We start from the raw sequence: 20566 nt of genomic DNA, 5'->3' as shown, positions 1-20566 counted from the left end.
CCGTGATCGTCTTCTGGAGCAGGAAGAAACCCAAAGTCCTCCTGCTGCTCCGCCGCAATACTGGCCTTAGGCCACACTCCAATGCATCATCTGATGCACGGGGAGGGGCCTAAGGCACTGATTGGCTGAGGGGCCTGTGGCACCTCAGCCAATCAGGGACTTCCTTAGGGAAGAGTCTAAGGAAGTCCCTGATTGGCCAAAACAATGACCAATCAGGGACTTCCTTAGACTCCTCTTTAAGGAAGTCCCTGTTTGGCTGAGGCGCCACAGGCCCCTCCCAATGGAGGAGCCCAAGGAACCACAGCCAATCAGTGCCTTAGGCCCCTCCCCGTGCATCAGATGATGCATCAGGGCGTGGCCTAAGGCCAGTATCGTGGTGGAGCAGCAGGAGGACTTTGGGCTTCCTCCTGCTCCAGAAGACGATCATGGGAGGCCTCAGGAGCAGGAAGGACTGGGCACCCCTCCTGCTCCCAACAATTCTAAAGATACGGGGAGGGGGTGGGTTGGGCCCAGCCAGCCTAACGGCCTACTACAGGGAGGGAGGTGGGCTGGGTCGGGCCCGGCCAGGTGGCGTTTAAAATGGCAGGAGGGAATTGGCATCGACATGGGGGGGGGGGCAGCGCGAGCTACGATTTTTTTTAAAAATTTAACTTTTTTACATAGGCCAGGGAGCCCGTGGTTTTAATCCACTTTAACCCGTGGGTTAAAACCATGGGCTCGCAGTGCGGGGAAGGGCAGGAAAGGATCGGGGCAGCAGAGAGCAGGGCCAGTAGAGAGCAGGACAGAGAGTCAAAAAGATGTTTTCGACTGGTCCCCAGCAGTCACTTTTTGGGTTGATCGTCCAGCTTAGTCGGATCGGGAAATTTGTTTAGTGAATCGTATCCCTACCTACTTTGCATTCAGTTCCCCTCATTTGCATGCACGGATTGGAAGCAGATCGCAGGAGAGGTTAGTGAATGGGGCCGGAGGGAAATTTGGTCGCTAAGGGGTCGCAAACCGAACGGTACACGATCGGTTTGCTTAATGAATCTAGCCCATTGTTCACAAACACCTCTTTCTAAGCTCTATCAAAAACCCACTCTCATGTGGGGTTTCATACACAAATTTATAACTTACCATCATCATCTTCTGCAGGATAAACATAATTAACAAATGAGCCTTTAACTAAAGGCCCACTATTGAAGCTTCCTCCAAATCCTTTTATCATACAGTTTGGAGGTGTCCATCCTTTATTACAATGACAGTTTTTCTTATTATTACAAACCTGTAAAATATAAAAACATAAATGGAATATAAATTAAATTAAAATAAAATATATATCTTAAGCGGGACAAATGGCCCAGGGTCACATGTATTGCCATGTAGAAGTCCTGAGTTTATTTCTTAGATCTGATCCTGTCATACTGTAGTGGCTGGGGCTGTAGTGAAAGCAGTGTTCACAACTCCTTTGACTGACTTAGGAGTCAAATTAAACCAGGCTACATACAGAGTATACTGTCACTATAATGCTTTGAACGGGCATGAAGGAATAGAGGGAAAATTTTCCGGGGGTCCAGACAGCTTTTCAAAACCCGACACTTCATCCGGGTTTTGAAAAGCTATCCGTGCAGGAGGGCATCCGCACATGCACGAATGTGATGCAATGACATCACATGCACGCTGCATCTCTGTGCTGCCTGATGGGCGATGGGCGGGATTGGGGGGGTGGATGGGGCATAACCGGGGTGTGTCAGGCGGGGATGGGTGGGACTGGGCGGGCCAGGGGGCAGGTCTATGGCTGGTAACCCTATTCTTACTAGCATCCATGACATCTTAATTTACAGAAAATACCCACAGGTTTGCCGTGAAAGGAAGAGGCAGACTGAGAACCTGGAAAAGTTTTAGATGCCTTTGTAATATCAGTTCTTGAACTAACACCTTGAAAATTATTCTGTTTAGTTTCAAGTGTGAAGAGGGGGATTTCTGTGTTCACTGAATCTTTCAAAGTGCGGAAATTCAGCATACAGGCCTGTGATGTCATTGCAACAGGGAAACCATTAATATATTATATAAACTCCTCCCACTGCCAAGAGAAGAGAGCTGGTATTGGCTGTTTTGAAAGTACATTTGTTAAATTTATATCAGGTTCAACTAATGGTTGCATCACAGGTACTATGGCAGAATCTGTAACTATAGTTTTGCCGAAGCCAAATAAATATCCCACATTGGTTTCAAATTACAGGCCTATTTCTTTAATCAATGTAGATGGAAAACTTTTAGCTAAGACATTGGCTTTACGCTTGGCTAAGGCTCTCCCTTTTATTATTGGAATGCACCAAACAGGATTTGTTGCTCAGAGACATTCTTCTTTTTTAAAAAAAAATTCTTTATTTACCTTTATTTTACATCAAAAGAAATTCTTTGATAAAGGAACATAACAATATCCAAAAGGAGATAAAATATTATATATCACTTGTACAATACCATGATAGCAGTCCACAACTAAGGAGAGAGAATCAAGCACATATCAGGGACAGCTGATTATAACAAGAAACCAACAATATTTCATAACATAAATACAGAGCACATCAATTGTATTTACTATACGGTCTGGTTGGTGACTTCAGTGGGTATCTGAGGGGATACAGAAGCCACTTTACCCTCCAAGAAAAATTGTAATTGATCGGGTTCATAAAAAACATATCTGTTTGCTTGATAATTAATACAACATTTACATGGAAAGCGCAGCTGAAAGGTTCCTCCTAACCCCAATACAGATTGGCATAACATTAGAAATTTTTTACGACGCAATTGCGTCCATTTAGAAACATCAAGAAATATAACTTTTTTTAAACCATAAAATTCAACATTCTCAGTCCTAAAGAATAGACGAAGGACTGCTTCTTTGTCTTGTAAAAAAACAAAGGTCACAAGCAATGTAGCCCTTTCAGAAATTTCAGAATATGAAGACTCAAGAATATTTGTTATGTCTAATTCAGTCTGTTGATTTTCTAAATCCTGAGTCGTTTAGATAGTATAATTTCTGTAAAGGAGACATTGAGGTCTCTGGATATTTTAAGACTGAAGTTAAAAACTGATGAAAGAATTCCTTGGATGATTGTAATCTGGTGACTGGAAAATTAATTAGCCTTAAATTTAAATTCCTGTTGGCATTTTCCAGATTTTCAATCTTCCTGGACAACATTGCTTTATCTTTAACTTGAAGATTAGAAATTTTCTATAAATCAGAGACCTGTTTTTCAAATTTGTCTAGTCTCTGGTCTTGGTGTTGAATTTTCCCTTCAATATTTTTCAATTGTAATGAAGTTTGCATGGCTGTAATAGAATAGGAGCATACCTTATGAAGGCTTTCAATAGCCTCCCAGAGTGCTTCCAAGTCAATCACCGGTGGTTTCTTCAACGGGGTCAGGAGGGAAGCAGAAATCGTTGATGAAACTGAAATCTCCAAATCAGAATTAAATGTTCCGTTTCCTGAACCGCCATGAACTCCTAGTCCCCCTCATCGCTAGCAATTGATGTAATAGATCCAGCAAGACTGGAACTGCCTCCGGGGTCAGGGGTAAGCTAGACAACGCAGGCGGGGTTGCTAATGTCCCCGCCACTTCCTGCAACGCTGTCGGCTTCCCCGACATTCTTTCTGGGTGTGGGAGGGCTCCCGGACCAGCTGGGCTAAGTGAAACTTTGCTTCCCGAAGTCGAAATCGATCCCTCTCGACCAGCCGGAACGCCCTGAACAACCGGGACAGCAAAAGATGTTATTGCTGTCTGGCACGTTAGCATGGTGGCGGAGGAGGCAGGAAGATCACCCCTCTGTTTCCCTCTGCGCTTGGGCATACTGAAGAGCCAAGCATGAAAAGGTAAAGGATAGTTAAATTGCCAATGCAGGGAGAGCCTCCAGCTATGTGACTAGCTTCGTCGCCATCTTGAATCTCTCGAGACATTCTTCTAATAACACCAGGTTGGCTTTTCATATGTTAAATTTAACAAAAGCCATGAAAGATCCAGCCTTTTCTGTATCCTTGGATGCAGAGAAGGCCTTTGATCGTGTGGAATGGGCCTTCATGTATCAAGCAATGATTGGTTTGGAATAGGTTCAGGATTTATACAAATGATCCAAACCTTGTATAGTCCCCCTGCTGCTAGATTGTATATTAATAATAATTTCTCGGAGTGTTTTAGTTTATAGAGGGGGGTTAGACAAGGATGTCCCTTGTCTCCTTTGCTTTTTGATATTGTATTAGAACCCTTGTTATTAGCTATTCAGCAAGTAAAGGAGATACAGGGTATTCCTTATTCAGATCGGGAATATAAGGTCTCTGCTTATACAGATGACATACTGATTCATTTGAGGAATTTTCAGGATACGAGATAAATTGGAGTAAATCAGAAGTTCTTCCACTTAATGTGCATTGTACAAAAGGTTTATTTGAATCATTCCCCTTTCTGTGGAAAGATGAGGGAATAAAGTACTTAGGCATTTGGATAAAAAATACGCTGGAAGAAACAATAAAAGTAAATGAGAAATTTTTATTACAGAAGATAACAGAAATGTGTGAGTAATGGAATCCATTACATTTATCTTGGTGGGGGAGAGTCCACACTATTAAAATGATGATTTTGCCTGTGGTTTGTTATCAAATGGGTATGTTGCCAGTTTTTTTCAGGGGTCTTTTTATAAAAAAATTAAATAGTATTCTTACAAAATTTATTTGGTTGGGTAAAATTGCTAGAATTGCTTTAGTATCTCTACAAAAGCCAATAACAGAGGGAGAGGTAAATTTTCCCAATTTTTATAGGTATCATCAATCCTATATTATGCGCCAGGGTATGTATTGGGTCCTCCCAGAGCTCATGGAAAAGCACCCAGATTGTTTGTGGTTGGAATGGCAACTCATGCCTCCTCTGCGATTACACTACGTTTTTAGTATTAAAATGCCTAGGTTATATATAGCAAACAGAATATTAGTAGATGCATAGAAAACATTAAGATATGTGAGTAATTTAACACCTATTCCAATACATAAATCAACAAATCAGACTATATGTCTGAACTCCAAGATTCAAATTGGCGGATTTAAGGTTATCTGGAAGTATTGGATGATAGCAGGTATACGTATTTTAGATGATGTTATTTCTAATGGTAAGCTGCTTGATTTTTCACAGCTGCAACATAAATTTGGTCTTAGCAAATCACAAAGTTTTAGATGGTTGCAACTGAAGCAGGCCATTCAGGTGGGGTTTCCTGTATGGAAAAATCTTAATAATCAATATAGTTTGGAATTCTTATGCTTCCAGGTGGACTTCCTGGAACACCAGGCCGCACAGTGGTATAAATTGATAGCTGGATTTATAAACAAGAAACCAAAAACTGGTCTTAAGGACATTTGGAGTATTGAGATTAAGCATCAAATTTCTGCATCTCAATGGCCACGAATTTGGACTTGGAGGATGAGATGTACAGTGTCTGCATCTATGAGACAAACTTGTTTTTTTCTGTTGCATAGAGCATTCTGGACACCAATTCGTTTACAAAAGATGGATAGCTCCAAGTCTAATAGATGTTGGCATTGTCATCTCGAAGCAGGGACTTTAGATCATTTATTATTCTATTGTTCATTTATTTTGGCTTTTTGGAAATCAATATGGGGCCAAATAAATTGTTTATTAGAAAATCCGGTGGCATTATTGTATGATACTATATTATTTAGCATGTCAATGAGGGCTAAGAGCCAAATATCATCTAAGAATAACAGGCTTCTACTTATTATGACAGGGGTTGCCATACAACAAATTATGAGTAATTGGAAAAATTGGAAGAGACTTACGGTAATTATAGTTTCTGGTGGAATTCTTTATGTCACATATATAAAATAGAAAGAGTAATAGCCCCACAGAAAGGGAATTTTAAAAAATTCCAGGAGATTTGGGAGCCATTAACAAAATATTGTAATGACTGAATATTATTTTACCCTTTATAAATGCACATCCGGGAGGGGGGAGGAGGAGAGGTCTTGGTTTGATAATTAATTAAGGTATATAGGAATGGGATTTATGATAGACATTCTCGATGTTGAAAATTCTGATGGATTAGGGGGGGATACATTCTGATATGGATTTTAATAGAATATTAAGTGTGGTATTTGAGTATAAAATGTTGTATATGCTGTTACACTTATTGTAAGTTTTTAAAAATGAATAAAGAAATTAAAAAAAAAAAAAAAAAAAAGATTCAGAGCTTTTTTTTTCAGCCTGAGAACAGTATAGAGAAAAAACAGCTGCAGTTGGTGTAAGAAGGGGAAGGGAACAATTTGAAGTAGGAAGAAACAATTATCTCTCTCTGGTTAGGGTTACCAGATTTTTGGGAACAAAAATCCAGACTCATGGTTTTGCCCCTAGGCACGCCCCAGCCCCGCTCCCCTCAACCTGGTCATTTGTCGGGAGGGTATCTACCCATGCGCTGATGTGATGCAATGAAGTTGCACATAATCGTGCATAAACGTGACATCACCACGTTACATCCGCGCATACGCAGATGCCATCCCGACATCGCTGCTAGCTGGAAAGCTTTTCAAAACCTGGTCAAAGTGCCGTGTTTTGAAAAGCCATCTGGACTCCTGGACATGTCTTCAAAAAGAAGGACATGCCCCGGGAAATCCGAACATCTGGTAACCCTATCTCTGGATTATAGTTTGGTGGAAGCTTGCAGAGAATTTCTCTAAGTTGCTGTCTACTTCTATACATATAGCTCTTGGGATCAGTGTCCCAGAATCCTGAATATACTGGTAAAGGGGGGATTTCTATTTGTCCTATTTACCCTCTTTTTGCCTAATAGTGTCCTTCTGGCCTGCCTCCTGTGCACATAACCAGCCACAGGCAAGGGGTTACACAAGCCTGAATGGAAATAAAATATTAACTGAAACCATATTTTAATTTTGATTACACAATAACATATTACACTTAGGAGTCAGTTTTCTAAAGGATGTTCTTGTACAATCCCACTTTATTCCAGGACCAATGGGTTATTTCTGTCTACCCACCAGGATCTGTAGGAAGCCTCAAAACTTCAGATGCTTTATCCCCTCCCCCTCATACCTCATCACTGAGCATGCTCCTCATTGCACCGTCTTCCTTCCTACAGGCCAGGCTGTATGAATTTATCTTTTCTGCTCGTGTTTAATTTTGTGGAATTTTAATATTTGTTGTTCGCAGTTTTCACCCTTGTGCTGTGGAGGTTCCCTGCGGAGCATCCTTGACTGCAGGAGATTGCAGACCTTAGGTATAAGTCTGCTTCTGTGGGGGGGGGGGGTGTCCCTGCTAGGTAGTAAGCCGCTTGGACAGCCAGCACTTCAGATCGGGACTCAGAGGATCGTTCTCTTGGGAGTTTACTCGCCCTAGGTTCTTCCACTAGTGGGTAGAGTGTAGGCTGAGTGGTTCCGTGGAGGTGCGACCGGGATCGCAGCCAGACTCCATACCTCTGCCAGACATCTGCGTGGCATGTCCGAGAGTGACGGAGGTCTCTGGCCATAAAGGTCAGGCCAGTGGGACAATCAGAAGAGGTGAAATACGAATTTCCAGTTTTTTGAGGCAGAGGATCTCCCTTTGAGCAGTTTTCTACTCTGTTTGCACTGTTTGCATTCAGCACTTTCACAGTGAGTATAGCTGTAGTGTTCCTGTCAACACATGTTTCTGTGTGTTCAAGCTAACAGCATGAATCAGAGATTTAGGGGGGTCTTTAAAAAGGGTTTTCTAGGTAGTTTCCCTGCATGCCCTACACCTTCCCATTTCTTCAATCTCTGTTTTTGAGGGTTCGCTCTGGTTTTCCCAAGCTATTTTTAATCAAAACAGGCCCTCAGTGGCCATCTTGGATTTTTCCAGATTTAATTTTAAAGTTAATTTTTTTATACTTGCCAGCTTCATTTTTGAAAGAAAACCACATAGATAACCTCCCCAGGGCAGGATGTCATGGATTCATGCTTCATTTGTGGTAGAAGGCTGTTGAATACAAAGCCGTGTTCAACGTGCTCTGCAACCCACGAGGAGGGTGAAGTTTACCCAGTTGCAGCGCCTTCGACCTCCAAGGAGGGACTTCAAGTGTCTTCTGCCCCGACTCCTGTAAAAATGGCATTGGGGGCCCTCGGGAATGCGCTGGCAATGTTTTGGCCTAACACAAGTGCATCTCTGGTGATAAACCTCACAAATCTTCCAAACAGTCAGTCTGGAGTTCATAGGTCAGCTCCCACCGCAGAGGATGGTTTCCCCCAGAATTTGTTAATATGCTTTATCAGGCATACTTAGTCAGAAAGGCTCTTGCCTGATTCCTTTCCACCGACATCTGTGCCGGTCACAGGGACCCCTGCTCTGGTGGACCAGGGTCTTTTGCTTGCCTTTCATCGGGGGTGCCAGACACTTTCAAGCCCCTTCTTTCGCAGGAAGATGCTGCAGCAGATGCTGATGTGGCTAATTTAGCAGATCTCCAGGATCCGGACCTCTGTAGAGCCTCCGATTTGAGGGTAGATCATGCTGTGTGCAGATTTTATTTTTTCCCAGCACATGCACCTTGTTGATTTGATCTCTGCAGGAATTGCAGCTGCAGGCTGAGCAGTGTCACACCTGTGCTCCAAAGAACATGACAGACAGTCAGGTAGTGACACGCTACTTAACTCTGGCATAGTCCCCCTAGAACTAGGGGAGCCTTTCAGGATGGTTATCCCTAGGGAACACCTTCTTCCAAAACTGCCAGGCCATCATGAACTGATCTGCCCCAGAATCCAACAATACCTCCAATTCATGCCCCCCTATGGCTACTGTGAGAAAATACCCCACTTTAGCCTGCGAGTTTTCTTTAATGACACCCCAAGCTATCTTGGAGTTCCCCTTTTCCTTACACTCTCCCCCTGCCGATGTCCTTTTCCCTCATACTTAAAACATTGAATAGGGGTAGATGATGAGAACTTTTTATGGCTATAACCTTGGGCTCTAGAGAACCTATTCCCAGTATGTAATATGTCCCCAGGTATGTGTGCAGGGGTGGGAGTGTTCTACCTGCTAGCCTACCTATCTCCACAGGGCTTTGGGCATCTAAATATGCCTCTACAACTGTCAAGGTCTGATTAAGGTCATGGCATCCCTGCCTGCGTACCCAACTTTTTATATTAGGGGGCATAGCTTCCAGAAATTGTTCACGCACAATCTCTGTGAACAGGGCGCCAGGGTCTGCTAGTACTGGTTGTAACTACCTCTCCGCTACCTTCGTAAGGCGTTGAAGCAGTACTTTGGGCCATTCCTTATCCTGCAACTGCATACTACGGAAAGACTGCTTATAGTGTTCCCTAGTGTAACCTAGGAAATCAAAAATGTGTGCTTTAATGGCTGGGTAATTATTGGCCTATCCCGGGGCTAAAGTTTAGAAAGCTGCTAAAGACAGGGTAACAGCCAGACAGCCCATTGGTCTACTGGCCAACCTGCTGCTGTGGCAATCCTCTCAAAAGAGCTCAAAAATCGTCCGAAGCATCTTTTGGTGTAATTTTACTCAAATTTAACATGTTAAAAGAGTTTTGCCCTACCGTAGGCTGAGCCAATATGACCCCCAGTACTGGAGTGGCTGTCGGACCTTCTGTTGTAGCTTGAAACAGTTGTCCCATCATCTGTGTTTGTGCCTCCATGACTCTAACAAAGTCCTTATGATGATGCTCTGCTGCCTCTTGGCTAGCTGGCCAAAGTCCTTGGTTGGTCTCCAAGACTTTCTTGAGTTCTTTATGCTGACGCTCTCCAGCCACCACCGCCAATGCTGATATCTCCATCTTGAACATGTAAAGAATGCAAAATACACAATCCAAGTGCAATATTACACTACCAGAATGGCCTCCCAGCACCACCCTCACCAGACCCTGTGTCTAGTGCGCTTACCAAGATGCTTTTGAGTCTGCACCTGCATGCTCCTTATAGGGTGCACCGCCCTCCTTCCAGGACCACCAGGTCCCCTTCTGGTTCCTCAGGAACTCCTGACACCATCTGAGTCCTGCCTCCTCTCCCAGATCACTCTTCTCGGTTACTCTACTGTGGACTCCTCCACAGTTGACCAAGTCACTCCGTGCCAGATCTAGAAAATCTGTATCATGCAATTATCAATTCATGATAGTATCCAATGGATTAGTCCATTCCAGTAGAAATAGGTTTGGAAAAAAAACAACTTTTTCTCCAGAAACACAAAAAATTCCTCCAGGAATGTAACCAAGTAAAAGTCCCCCCCAATTTATTTTTTACTTGTGATATTCTTTTCCAGTTGAGAAAGGCATCCAAATCCCACTCTAATACCACATATGTCACACCTGTGCTCCAAATAACATGGCGGGTAGTCAGGTAGTAACACGCTACTTAACTCTGGTGTGGTCCCCCTGGAACTTGGGGAGCCTAGAATTGCTCTTTCACTGATCTTTCAAAGAACACCATTTAGTCAGAATAGCCATAAAGAAAAACTATAAACTTTATTTGGCCCAAGGGCTCAAAATCATAGTCCATAACGGGTTTTAATGCAAACATGAAAACATAGCCAAAAGAACAGATTCCTCATAACCAACTTTAACTCTGTTGCCAGCTCTGGACTTTAGTAAGTAAATTATACACAGTCCTCTTCTCCAGAGTCTAAGGTTAGGCATACGTTATGCAGGCAAAAGAATACAATTATTCCACTTAAATGCTTCACTGTTTTACAGCAGCTAAACTAAGCAGCTCTCTATTCCTGAGCTGCAGGATGGGAACTTATGGCAGTGGTTAATAAGCCAGCAATACTGGGCTACTGGCACAGGTAGTCATGAGAAAGAGACAGACCAATTTACACTTCTGGGAAGCCAGTTCTTTAGCAAGGCACGCAGACAGCTTTATAGCATTTAGGCAGGAGACAGCAAACACAGCTCTTAAAGATGAACTCAATCAGATGGAGTTTAACAGAGAAAACATAGCAGTTTTAAATTCAGAGATTTTCCATATGTTTTTGAGAAGCATGCAGGCTCAGTGCAATCAACAGTAAATCAGAGAAACAAACAGGCTGAGTTTCCTGCCCAGTGTTTGTCTTAATTTAGTCACTGTTTTGTACAGTGAAGGATACTGTCCCTTTGCTTAAAGCACATAGGAAAAATGCAGCAAACTTTACAGTCCAAAATACTTTCTGTTGCAGCACACACAGTCTGCATAGCAGAAAAAAAACAGACAAGGAAAACATCCAATAAACCCACGTTTGTTTCAAGCCACTTCCATTTGCTCTGGCCAAATTTCAGCTGCAGCACTGCTGTCCTCCACTATCATAGCCTCACCCAGCTCTGAGGAAAAGAATCCTGAAGGCAGATTCCCTTCAGCCTGCTCATCTCTCATTTCCTAATCAGGGCTGTGTAGCTGAACTGCCTGGTCTGGGGTAAGCTCAGTCCCGTTATGAGCTTTCTTTCTCTCCTCCCTCTGCTCTCTACAGACCCTTGATTTAAGCTGAGGAAAACCACACCCCCTTGGCTTCAGTGGGGGGAAGGGCTTTCCCTCATCAGCTTGTGATGTTTCCCTGAGGGAAAACTGTCTTTCTGATTTTTGCCTTACCGGAACTGGGTAAGAACATAAGAATTGCCATTACTGGGTCAGATCAGTGGTCCATCGTGCCCAGCAGTCCACTCCCGTGGCAGCCCCTAGGTCAAAGACCAGTGCCCTAACTGAGACCAGCCCTATCTGTGTACGTTCCAGCTCAGCAGGAACTTGTCTAACTTTGTCTTGAATCCCTGGAGGGCATTTTCCCCTATAACAGCCTCCAGAAGAGCATTCTAGTTTTCCACCACTCTCTGGGTGAAGAAGTTCCTTACGTTTGTACAGAATCTATCCCCTTTTAACTTTAGAGAGTACCCTCTCATTCTCCCTACCTTGGAGAGAGTAAACAACCTGTCTTTATCTACTAAGTCTATTCCCTTCAGTATCTTGAAAGTTTCTATCATGTCCCCACTCAGTCTCCTCTTTTCAAGGGAGAAGAGGCCCAGTTTCTCTAATATCTCGCTGTACGGCAACTCCTCAAGCCCCTTAACCATTTTAGTTGCTCTTCTCTGGACCCTTTCGAGTAGTACTGTGTCCTTCTTCATGTACGGCAACCAGTGCTGGATGCAGTATTCCAGGTGAGGGCGTACCATGGCCCGGTACAGCCACATGATAACCTTCTCCGATCTGTTCATGATCCCCTTCTTAATCATTCCTAGCATTCTGTTTGCCTTTTTTGCCGCCACCGCACATTGCGTGGACGACTTCATCAACTTGTCGATCAGTATTCCCAAGTCTCTTTCCTGGGGGATCTCTCCAAGTACCACCATGAACATCCTGTATTCGTGTATAAGATTTTTGTTACCGATATGTATCACCTTACACTTATTCATGTTGAACCTCATTTGCCATGTTGCGGCCCTTTTCTCGAGCATGTTTATGTCACGTTGCAGATCTTTGAAATCCTCCTGCGTCTTCACTACTCTGAATAACTTAGTATTGTTTGCAAATTTAATCACCTCACTCATCGTGCCAATTTTCAGATCATTTATAAATATGTTGAAGAGCACGGGCCCAAATATCGAACCCTGCGGCACTTCACTGGTGACGCTTTTCCAGTCCGACTATTGTCCATTTACTACCACTCTCTTGTTTCCTATCCACCAGCCAGTTTTTAATCCACGTGAGTATTTCACCCTTGATTCCATGGCTCGCAATTTTTCAAAAGTAGTCGTTTATACGGAACCTTGTCAAACACCTTCTGAAAATCCAGATATACAATGTCGACCGGGTCACCTTTGTCTATCTGCCTGTTTACTTCCTTGAAGAAGTGCAGCAAGTTCGTCAAGCAAGATCTTCCTTTTGCTGAAGCCATGCTGGCTGGTCCTCATCAGATTGTGTCCATCAAGGTGATCAATGATGCGGTCCTTTATCAGTGCCTCTACCATCTTTCCTAGTACTGAGGTCAGACTCACCAGTCTGTAGTTTCCTGGATCACCCCTCGAACCTTTCTTGAAGATTGGCTTAACATTTGCCACCTTCCAACCTTCCGTAATTCTTCCTGATTTGATCGACAGATTGGCTATTAGTTGAAGCAGTTCAGCTAGAGCCCCTTTCAATTCCTTGATTACCCTCGGAAGGATGCCATTCGGTCACGGGGATTTATCATTTTTAAGCCTATCAATCTGCCTGCATACCTCTTCTAGATTGACCGTCAACCCTGTCAGTTTCCAGTCTTCTTTTCCTGCGTATTGCCAGTCAGCTTCCAGTATGTTGTGTATATCTTCTTCGGTAAACACAGACGCAAAAAAATGTGTTCAGTTTGTCGGTGATGGCTTTGTCCTCCTTTAGCACTCCCTTTATTCCATGGTCATCCAACAACCCCACCGCTTTCTTCACGGGTCGTTTCCCCTTAATATATCAAAAGAACGACTTGAAGTTTTTTGCCTCCTTAGCTATATTCTCTTACCACCCTATGGCACCTGCTTTGATGCTGTGTGTGCTTTTTCTAGTTTTCGTCCGCTTTCAACCTTTTCCATTCCTTAAAGAAGTCTTCTTGTCTTTGATCACTTCCTTCACTACTACAGTGAGCCACGCCGGTTCCTTGTTCTTTTTCTTCTTGGATCCCTTGTTGATACGCGGTATATATAGATTTTTCGCCTCGGTGACTGTGTCCTTACAAAGGGACCATGCTTGTTCTAGCGTATTTACAGTGCTTATTCTCTTCTTAATCTTCTTCCCCATCATGAGTCTCATACCTTCGAAATTCCCTATTCGGAAGTTCAGTGCCGTGCCCGTCTTTTTGGAGCGATGTTTCACCCCTGTGTCCAATTCGAAGCGGATCATATTGGTGATCACTGGTTCCCAGTGTCCCCTCTACTTCTATACCTTGCACCAGGTCCTCGTAGTCCATTTAGAGTTAAGTCCAGATTTGCATTTCCTCTCGTATTTTCCTTGACAAGTTGTTCCAGGAAGCAATTGCCTACAGCATCCAGGAACTTAGTCTCCCTATCGCAGCTAGAGGTGCCTAGGTTCCAGTCTATCCCTGGATAATTGAAGTCACCCATGATAACTGCGTTGCCTCCCTTGCAGTTGCATTTAATCTTGTCCATCATTTCTCCATCAATTTCTTTGGACTGCCTGGGGGTCGGTAGTAGATGCCGATCTTCGTTTCCGTTCCATTTGTTCCCAGAATTTTGACACTTAGAGACTTTAAATTATTCTTCATGTTCTCTCCAGTAGACTCATTTCCCTCTTTGACATATGGGGCAATGCCCCCACCTTTTTGAGCCAATCTATCTCTGCGGTAGCACAGTGTCCCAGACTTTTTCCTTGTTCCACCATGTTACTGTGATGCTGATGATGTGTCAAAGTTATCTTTTTGTGCCATAGCTTCTAATTCACCCATCTTATTCTTTTGGCTCCTTGCATTCGTGTACATACACTTGAGTTTGTGGTCTTTTACTTTCTTGCATTTCTTTCCCTCTTGTGTCCCTTTCAATCTGTCAAGATTTTTGTCTTGCCTATGATCCGGTGAGTCTTCCCCGCTATCTTTCTGCACAGTATCCTCTGGGTATACCGGTTCCCGAACCATCGACTCTCGGTTGACTGTCGGCTTTCCCCTTCTTAGTTTAAAAACTTCTCAATTTCTCTCTTGATGTCACCTGCAAGTAGCCTCATTCTGTCTCCGCTGAGGTGAAGTCCATCCTTCTTGAATAGCTTGCTCTTCCCCCAGAACGTCATCTAGTTGCACTGCCTCAGGTAAGGCAAACCTTTCCTGTTCTGTCTCAGTCTCCTCTTCACTGCTCATAGGGTAATCAGCTAAATTACTGTCGTGGCCTCTGACCTGGTCTGCCATTCTGCACTGTGGTTTGTATAATTTTCTATATTTTCCTGTAATAAACCTCGGGACTTCAGTAGGTTTGTCACAGCAGCCTGTCACTGAAGAATATTCCCTCATGAGTGACCAAAGTCCACAATCTGCCTTTCTTCCTGTTCAGCCTGACTTTGTTTAGATTCTTACAGATCTCTGGGAGGCTCTTGAGAGTTCCTTGAAATGGGCTCATGTCAAGACATAGCTCTCCCATGGCTGTTGCCTTTAACAGCGCTTTATTTCCCTGAAGGTAGATTCTATGGTAGCTCAGGTCACCAAGCGCACTTCCCTCCCCAGTGATGGTGGAGAAGTCCTGAAGGATGTTCATGACTGACGTGTGGATTTTGACCTGAAGAGTCTGTATGATTCAGACACTGCTGGTGTTAAGGTGGCATTGGCCTTCACGTCAGGGAGTGCAAGGAAGGTAAAATTCCTAAACGTCATAAATGACTGCTTCTTGGAGCAACTGGTCTGGGAACCGACAAGAGGGGGAGCTATTTTAGATTTGGTCCTTAGTGGAATACAAGGCACAGTACAGGAGTTAACTGTGTTGGGTCCGCTTGGCAACAATGATTATAATGTGATCAAATTTGAGCTGATATCTGGAGTTACATCGCAAAATAAATCTGCTGAAGAGGCATTTAATTTTTGAAAGGGGGACTATGATAAAATGAGGAAAATGGTTAAAAAGAAGATGTAATGTAATGTAATGTAATTTATTTCTTATATACCGCTACATCCGTTAGGTAAAGGATCAATTGCAAAGATTAGGACTGTAAATCAGGCATGGATGTTATTTAAAAATACCATCATGGAAGTCCAGACCAGATGTATCCCATGTATTCACAAAAGTGGAAACAAGAACCGGCATGGTTAAAAAGTGAAGTGGAAGAGGCTATTAGAGCAAAAAAAAAAAATTATTTAAAGCAGGGGTATCAACGTCTCTCCTCGAAGGCCGCAATCCAGTTGGGTTTTCAGGATTTCCCCAATGAATATGAATGAGATCTATTTGCATGCACTGCTTTAATTGTATGCTAATAGATCTCATGCATATTCATTGGGGAAATCCTGAAAACCCGACTGGATTGCGGCCCTTGAGGACCGACTTTGACATCTGTGCTTTAAAGAATGGAAAAAGGATCCGACTGAAGAAAATAAGAAGAGACACAAGCATTGGCAAGTTAAGCATTGATAAAGCATTGATAAAGAAAGCTAAGAAAGAATATTAAGAGAAACTTGCCAAAGAGGCAAAAACTCATAACAATTTCTTTAGGTACATCAGAAACAGAAAACCTGTGAGGGAATCTGTGGGTTGTTACCGGCAGCCTCAGGGCAATGGGTCCTAGGACACCAGTGACAAGAGAAAACTCTTGTGAGCTGCTATGGGCTGCACAAGGAAAAATAGGTAACCAAAAGGAAACACCACAGCACTAGGTAAGTGTATCTCATAAAGCAAGGTCTGAGCTTATTCACAAAAAAACCATTTAAACCAGCCTGCTTGCATAGGGTTAAACAATTCCACATTGGAAGAAAGAAAATCAATATTGTCAGAATGCTCCAAAATACAAAGCATGGTCCTTCTGCTAGTGTCCACCGTGTACGAAAACAAACAAAAAAACAAACAAACTATATTTTCAAACAGTTTCTGGATTAGTGCCAGCCAATAAAGTTCACTGAAACTCTTTTATCCCGAGTCTCTCAATGTTGAAAATAAATTCAAAATTCACAGTTTTGGCTTCTCAAAGCCACCACAGTTTATCTCTTAAAACTCTCTGAATTTATCCAAAACAGTTTCTTGGGCTGATATCAGATCACTCAGCCTGCACTAGTGCTATGGCACTAGGCCCCAGCATATGGCTTGCTGGCCAGGGAGTGTGCTCTGTGTTGCCTCACTTTGCATAATTTATGCCCTCAAACCCACCACAGAAAAACACAGAGCAGTCCCCACTTCCTGGGACTACTAACTGCCCTTCCTCCACACAGAGGGAAAGAAAACCAAACAGAAAATCCAGTTCTTTTAAAGTTCAATCAGGTGCCACCAAGCATCACACCTTTCTCAAGATTATTCAACAAAAAATACAGCAAGCTTATCCATAAAATATCCAGTTCAAATTAGGCAATTTAGATCACTTGCCTTTAGTACAGCAGACTTCCATTGGTAGGGCCCCATTAGGCAGTTTAGGGTACAGCTCCAACTCCATGGCTTGTAAATCCTGGTGTACTAGCGCTCCTGCTCTGAACCAGCCTCTACCAGGTCCATGCATTCTGGCTGTTCACTGCCATTTAGAACTCTCAGCCCTGAGCATTCCTGCCTTCCTTGCTGCTCCTTCTTATTCCTCTGCCTCCCTAGCTGTTCTGCTCTCTGGTGTAAAAGTCTGCAGCCATGCCCCAAACCCTCAGGTGCAAAGGTTTTCCTGCTGGCTCTAGTTTCAGCCTGCACGTGACTGCTAAGAACTAAGCCAGAAATTAAATTCCTTAGATAACCAGGGATCAAAATTTATGAAAAGGAAGTCAGAAAAATGGCACAATATATACAGACTGACTTCAGTAAGAAGTTCTGTCTTCAGAGAAGCCACCTTTGCACTAAGAGTTCACCTTCCAGTCATTGCGATATTTATATGTTAGATCACTCTCTGAGGCAATTGGTTTCACAAGCTAAGTACCTTTATTACATTCAACTAGCTCTGACAATGTATCCCTCCACACTATGGACTTTTGATACATTTAAACTAAATGAAGATATTTAAGAAAGTCAGTTGAAACATTCGTCTGTTGAAACATTTTTTGAAATTGTCTATTGAATTATTAGATACATTGTTCCATCAAGTCTCAGAGAGTGATCTAACATATGAATATCACAATGACTGGAAGGTGAACTCTTAGTGTAAAGGTGGCTTCTCAGCCTTCCTTTTTTGAGTTTCATATCTCTGAGCAGAGTATATATCTCTCTGAAGACAGAACTTCTTACTGAAGTCAGTCTGTTTGTATACAAGAACTAAGCCAGAGCTGTGTGTGTGATGTGGAACAGGCAAATCTGCTCTCCTGCTCCCTCTAGAGGCCAAAGAAGAAAAGTCCTCAAAATGGTCAGTTTGAGGTTTAAAGTGTGCTGTTTCTAGTGCATCTGATTCTGGTTTGTGCACTGCTCTGGGGACAGACCTAGCAGGCATATGCTGAATACCACATACCCCCTTCCTTAAATTACTGCTAGGGGTGGACCTATGTCTTGCCGGATCTTTTTCTCCAACATGGGATAGGGCATCAGCATTGTCGTGTAGTCGGCTTGGCCTGAAATGAAAGGTTTGGAGGGACAGGTACCACCTGGTTAGCCTGGTATTGTTGTTTCTCATGGAGTCCAGCCAGCTAAGAGCAGCATGATCCGTGACTAATGAAAATTATCGGCCTCGAGATAGTGTTCGAGACTTTGCATTGCTCATTTGGCAGCTAGGCATTCTAGCTCCATAGTTGCATAATTCTTTTCATTGTCATGCAGTTTACGGCTTAAGTAGAGTACAGGATGTTCTAGCCCCTCTACTTCCTGGCTCAACACCGCTCCTAATCCGTTTTGTGAGGCATCCGTTTGCAATACAAACGGCTTTTGGAAATTCACGGATGCCAGCACTGGTTCGGAGCACAAACAGGTTTTTAAGTCTTTCAGAGCTTCCCTGCCCTCCGTGCCTCATTGCAATTTGTCTGGCCTATTCTTTCTAAGCATCTCTGTCAGCGGGGTGGCCCAGGTGGCAAAGTGGGGAATAATCCACCGGTAGTACCCTACCAGCCCTAGGAACCCTCAGAGTTGTCTTTTGGAATTGGGCACTGGGTACTCTCAGATGCATTGGATTTTATCCACTAAAGGCTTTACCACCCCCTCCCCACTAGGTACCCCAAGTATTTGAATTCCCTTTTCCCCAGGCAACACTACTTGGGGTTAATAGTCAGGACTGCTTCCCTTAAAGCCTGCAGGACTCCTGTACCTGTTCTACATGTTGTGGCCAAGTCTGGGAGTGGATGATGACATCATCCAAATAGGCAGATGCATTCTGCTGATGCCCCTTTGCTTGACTTGTTTGAAGTTTTGAATACACATGCGGATATTTGATATTGTATATCTAGATTTTCAGAAAGCTTTTGATAAAGTTCCTCATGAGAGGCTCCTGAGAAAATTAAAGAGTCATGGGATAGGTGGCAAAGTTCAGTTGTGGATTAGGAATTGGTTATCGGATAGAAAATAGAGGTAGGGTTAAATGGTCATTTTTCTCAATGGAGGAGAGTAAACAGTGGAGTGCCACAGGGATCTGTACTGGGATCGGTGCTATTTAACTTATTCATAAATGACCTGGAAATTGGAACGAGTGAGGCAATTAAATTTGCAGATAACACTAAATAATTCAAAGTTGTTAAAACCCATGCGAATTATGAAAAATTACAGGCAGGCCTTAGGAAATTGGAAGACTGGACATCCAAGTGGTAGATGAAATTTAATGTGGACAAATGCAAAGTGATGCACATTGGGAAGAATAACTTGAATCACAGTTGCCAAATGCTAGGGTCCACCTTGGGGGTTAGCGCCCAAGAAAAGGATTTGTGTCATCGTAGACAATATGATGAAACCTTCTGCCCAATGTGCAATGGTGGCCAAAAAAGCAAACAGGATGCTAGGAATTATTAAAAAAGGGTTGGTTAACTATAATGCCCCTGTATCACTCCATGGTGCAACTTCATCTGGAGTATTGCGTTCAATTCTGGTCTCCTTATCTTAAGAAAGATATAGGAACACATAGAAAAGGTTCAAAGAAGAGTGACCAAGATGATAAAGGGGATGGAACTCCTCTCGTTTGAGGAAAGACTAAAAAGGTTAGGGCTCTTCATTTGGAAAAGAGATGTCTGAGGGAAGATATGATTGAAGACTACAAAATCATGAGTGGAGTAGAACGAGTACAAATAGATCAATTTTTTACTCCATCAAAAGTTACAAAGACTGGGGGACACTCGATGAAACTGCAGGGAAATACTTTTAAAACCAATAGGAAGAAATATTTTTTCACCCAGAGAATAGTTAAGCTCTGAAACGCATTGCCAGAGATTGTGGTAAGAGCGGATAGCGTAACTGATTTTAATAATGGTTTGGACAATTTCCTGGAGGAAAAGTCCATAGTCTGTTATTGAGATAGACATGGGGAAAGCCACTGCTTGACCTGGATCAGTAGCATGTAATTTTGTTACTTCTTGGGTTTTGGCCAGGTACTAGGGACCTGGATTGGTTACTGTGAGACTGGGCTTGATGAACCATTGGTCTCACCCAGTAAGGCTATTTTTTTGTTCTTATGTCATCTGTATGTATTCTTTGAAAGATATGTATTTCCTGACATTGTCAACCTGATATTACATGAGTATCATCTCAATGTTGATGCCAATCTCTATATTTCACCCCCACACCCCTCTCCCCCACCAACCCAGGAAGACATCACGTACAGCACTGTAACCCTTCGGTGCCTCTCACTGGGCACACCCAGAGTTGCTTGAGTCTTCAAACCTCTGCCATGTCCTGATCGGGCTGCACTGCTAGGTACCTGGAACCACAGAGGACAGAACAGTGTTCGACCAGATGGAAGGCCCTCACGAAGGGTTTCGGAGGGTAGAGGTAGGGTGGGGCAGGGACCTCCCTCTCATTCCAGCTACACCTCTGCCCATCAAT

This window comes from Geotrypetes seraphini, chromosome 6, assembly GCF_902459505.1.
Source record: "Geotrypetes seraphini chromosome 6, aGeoSer1.1, whole genome shotgun sequence".
In the NCBI taxonomy this organism is placed as follows: domain Eukaryota; kingdom Metazoa; phylum Chordata; class Amphibia; order Gymnophiona; family Dermophiidae; genus Geotrypetes; species Geotrypetes seraphini.
The sequence above is the reverse complement of the archived record's forward strand: the minus strand, read 5'-3'. Positions refer to the sequence as shown.